Source organism: Daphnia pulex, chromosome 10, assembly GCF_021134715.1.
Source record: "Daphnia pulex isolate KAP4 chromosome 10, ASM2113471v1".
Taxonomy (NCBI): domain Eukaryota; kingdom Metazoa; phylum Arthropoda; class Branchiopoda; order Diplostraca; family Daphniidae; genus Daphnia; species Daphnia pulex.
In genome coordinates this window covers 257,934-261,877 of record NC_060026.1, presented here as the reverse complement: position 1 = coordinate 261,877, position 3,944 = coordinate 257,934, and the positions used below count along the sequence as shown (strand labels likewise).

Sequence of the window (3,944 nt, the reverse complement as noted above, 5' to 3'; positions counted from 1 at the left end):
GAAAAGAAAATGCTACTACTGTTACGTAAATATTTATCATAATCTACCTCAACTTCTTGTTATCTCTCTTGGGCCAGCCAGGTTAGGTTAAATTTTTTGAAAAAATGTTTGGTTGGCATTTAGCCAATCTGGATTTGATGGACTTACTGAGATGAATTGGCCGCGATTGAAGTAGTCTTTAATGTAGACAAGTGCACATTCTGGGCTCCCTTCTTTTCTATGGCACCGTTTCCCTAATTAACAACTAACCAACGCCCGCCGGTCGCTGTAATAACCAGGAGGAGGGGAAGGCTTAGGTAGAACGAGGAATTGAAAGGCTCACTGAGGAAAACTTTTGGAGGGTCGTGAGTGTAACCAGGAAGCCAATGACTAATCCCTCTCTACCAAAATGTGCCTCGCTCTCTTCTCTCTTCTTCCATGTCCAGGTAATCTCCCTGGGCAGTCTATCAAGGCAGAGTCTCCCCCTGTCTTGATTTGCTGGATTTTTCAAGTGCAAAGTAGATTGCAATTCATATAAACAGAATTAAACAGATTATGGTAATTTGAAAAAATATAAACCATGCAATTAAGTAAAAAATAGTAGGATTGGTAATAATACGTGAATTTACAATCACATAACATCTAATTTTATAAATATTTATAAATACATGTTATGTTTTAAGTCATCAAAATTGTTTAACTTATTTTTCACCCAAACGATTATTATGTATACTAAATTAAACAAATATTCATAATTTTATTCTATGACCACTTGTACAGCAAATATTGATAGTTTCACTCCTAAAACATGTAAAATCAAATTATCGGAGAGACATGGCAAATAAATATAACTGCACACAAATGGTTTTACACACAATACATTAAAATTGACACCAAGTACAGCAGCAGTTTTCAGCTTAACAATCACCATTTCCTCATTGGGCAGTATATCCTTAACAGGTTAAACATCAAATGGGCATCAAATCCTACAGGGAAAAGGACAGGTTTAACTTTATAGGACAAGAATGAATAGATCACAGGTATAAACACATGTTCAAAGCAGATGACGAAAGTAATGTCTTACTGTTCAATGAATGTTAAAATATCATTAACTTTGCTGTTATACTTCTCTGCATAGGCTGATATGAGTGATATCTAGAGGTAGCAGAGTAGACAATATTTTGTCAGCAAGGGACTTATTTCTTTTAGCCCAAGTATTCAGAAGAAAGATTAAGTGATGATTGGGATATTGTTTTTCCTCTCCAAATATTTTCGTCACACATTTTTCAGATCCAGAATCGTCAATCAACTACTTCTGCACCAAATTTTCTTGCAAGTTAAATGTCTCCTTCCCTTTTTTGGTGAAGTATCCTATTTGAAAATTACACATAAACAGTTAACCAATGACTAGCTAAAAACCGAAATGGTAACTACAACCTACACCTACCTCTATCCAAACAAGGTGTTGAAGTCGAGTGAAAGTGAAAACGGAGGAGACAACTTCCTGCCTACCAATTTAATTATATGCCCAGGAGTGAGGATCAAATGAGCAGAAACAGGCTTTTAATGTCAGACAGGGTAGTGTAGTGTGGAGAGGCTTTGTCATCTTCATGACCATTATTTGCTGTTGCCTGTACTAAGTTACAATGATTATGACTTTCTGAATTTCAATAACATTCTGAATAAATGGCAGGTTTACCTGATTTACTAACTGAGTATTTTTCCTTTCAGCAATTCACTGACCAAGTCCTGTTGCATGGGTGCTGAAACGACTAGCATCACTAAACAGAAGCCATAGACAAGGCACATAAACGAATGCCACTGACTTCTCCTCATTGTAAAAGTCGGACGGACGTCCATTATCACCTTGAGGATTTCGTCTGTTGTGATGTGTGTGCTGCAGACTACGGTGGTGGCTTCGTTGTGAAGATGAGATTACGTGAGTATCAGAAATATTTCTTATTACCTTATTTGTTTTTTGTTTGTTAGTTTTTTTCAATCGAGTGTAAATGAGCTAGAGCAGACATTGTTTTCATGTTACTTTTAAAGTTTCTTCCTTCTGACGCTGACGCTAGACGGCCTAGCCTTTGATCATTTTCCGTCCAACGCATCAGTTTAATTACGTTTACTTTGCACTTCTATTAAGAAATTTCTCGCTGTCACTGTAAGAAAATTTTTGGTGTTAGCAGTCAGTTTCTATTACAGCAACAAAGCTCACTTGTTAGATTTTTAATAATGTGTTTTTTTTTCTACTTCCGGTTTTCTCATTTCAGTCAGTAGTTCAGTAAATATTCATTCTACGCACAAAATAACCACATATTCGTGATCCTCGTCGAATTTGTGGTAAAGTTCACGTTTTAATTTGTACGTACGCGTACTTCCGGTTTTGAGAATTATCCTGAACTATAGTTCAGGAAAATTCTCGATTTTGGCCAAAAAATGAATTTCGTTTATAATACATCTAATCGACCCCAAATTTCACGGAGATCACGAATATTTGGTTTATTTTGACATCAGCTCAATTGTTAAGGCGCTATCGCTTACTTCCGGTACACTTCCGGAAAATTTGCATAAAGCTAGTAAGTGAGCTTTGTTCTCTGTATAGTTCTTAAGATAGAATGCTAGGTTTAGCAAACAAATATGCGCAATTTAAGTTTTGTGAACATCTTTAGTCCAGTTCTTGAAATATTGAGTTTTGGACGTGTCAAATAGATGGCGTGTTGATAGTGTCAGTTATGGGCTTAGGGCGGTTTGCTGTCCAAAGTTAAGATATCTTTTCTTCGAAAATTACCAATGAATTCATATGGAAACTCAAGTGATTTCGTGTCTAACTTTTCGGTGATCTGTTCTTTTCCGTGTATATGTTGAATAACCTTAATGTTTCTCATCAACTTACAGGAGGAAACGTGTAAGAGTAGAGCAGCCTACTGCCCACTATTTTGTTTAAAATCATTGTATTTTACTGAATGTGCCATTGACATGATACAGGTAACAACCAACACTAGCTTTTTTACAGTATTGCTGAAACATGTGTTCTTCTCATCTTTTATTAGGATTCATCATAATTGTCCGCTGTTTGTATTGGACTTGCAGACTTGCTAGATCACCAACCCCAGCATGGACCAATCTCTCATTCCATTTTCAAGTGAACCTTGGATTTGGTTCGATTTGGATCGATGGTTTCATGTGTAAGTTCACTTGTCATGTCACTGAATTTTTTATGTAGCAGTCTAATATGTATTTGAAGTATCTGCACTTGATCTGCAGCCCAACTATCTAATGTTTTAGAGACGATTTTGAGTGTATACTACTAACTGTTTAATTATTCTTTTAGATCATAGATGTCAAGCAAGTTGATGAAACAAATTATAAACACAATGACTTATTTTGTTTTTTAATTTACAGGTTTCTAAATTGGCATTTGACAGACTTATTGAGAAGTCATGTTCTTTCAAGAAAAAGGGAAAGCACTAATACAGTCAACAAGATTCCTTGTTTGCTAACCTGTTGGCTGCTACCCTTGAATCTCCCACTTAACTTCCTATTTACACAGATCCTCTTGATTTGAGGTATTGCTTTCTTTTGTTAAAATCTTGTTTGATATTACTGTCATCCAAATAAATGGTCATTCTGCTTACAGGGTAACTTCTTCGTGGACTTTATCTATTGGTGAAAACTGACAAGATATGGAGAGAATGCTGTAATTCAAGACCGTTAAATTGTGTAGTTAATTACAAGTGCATATCTGGGCTCCCTTCTTTTCTGTGGCCCCGTTTCCCTAACTAACCACTAACCAACGCCCGCCGGTGGTCACTCACTCGCTGCGACAACCAGGAGGAGGGGAGGGCTCTGGTCGAACGGGGACTTGGAAGGCGCTTGATCCGATGAAAACTTTTGGAGGGTCATAAGTCTAACCTGGAAGCCTAGTATGACTACATCTCCCCGGAAAAACTTGCCTCGTACTT

General features: G+C 36.9%; 2 long non-coding RNA genes across 4 annotated transcripts; one reads left to right on the top strand and one right to left on the bottom strand.

Annotated features, from left to right (window-relative positions):
- Nucleotides 1–716: 716 nt before the first annotated feature.
- Nucleotides 717–1,820, bottom strand: LOC124204463. Of its 2 annotated transcripts, none has more exons than XR_006878895.1 (3): nt 1,679–1,820; nt 1,427–1,610; nt 717–1,350 (listed from the first exon to the last, which is right to left on the bottom strand). It is a non-coding gene; the product is annotated as an uncharacterized LOC124204463 (long non-coding RNA). The 2 variants fall into 2 exon arrangements; XR_006878894.1 differs by having other exon boundaries at nt 1,427–1,615; nt 1,679–1,815.
- A 12-nt stretch (nt 1,821–1,832) lies between these two features.
- LOC124204462 lies at nt 1,833–3,791 on the top strand. 2 transcript variants are annotated; one of them, XR_006878893.1, is made up of 5 exons: nt 1,833–1,918; nt 2,878–2,967; nt 3,033–3,167; nt 3,385–3,548; nt 3,620–3,791. It is a non-coding gene; the product is annotated as an uncharacterized LOC124204462 (long non-coding RNA). The 2 variants fall into 2 exon arrangements; XR_006878892.1 differs by lacking the exon at nt 1,833–1,918 and adding an exon at nt 2,722–2,817.
- The last annotated feature ends 153 nt before the right edge of the window (nt 3,792–3,944 follow it).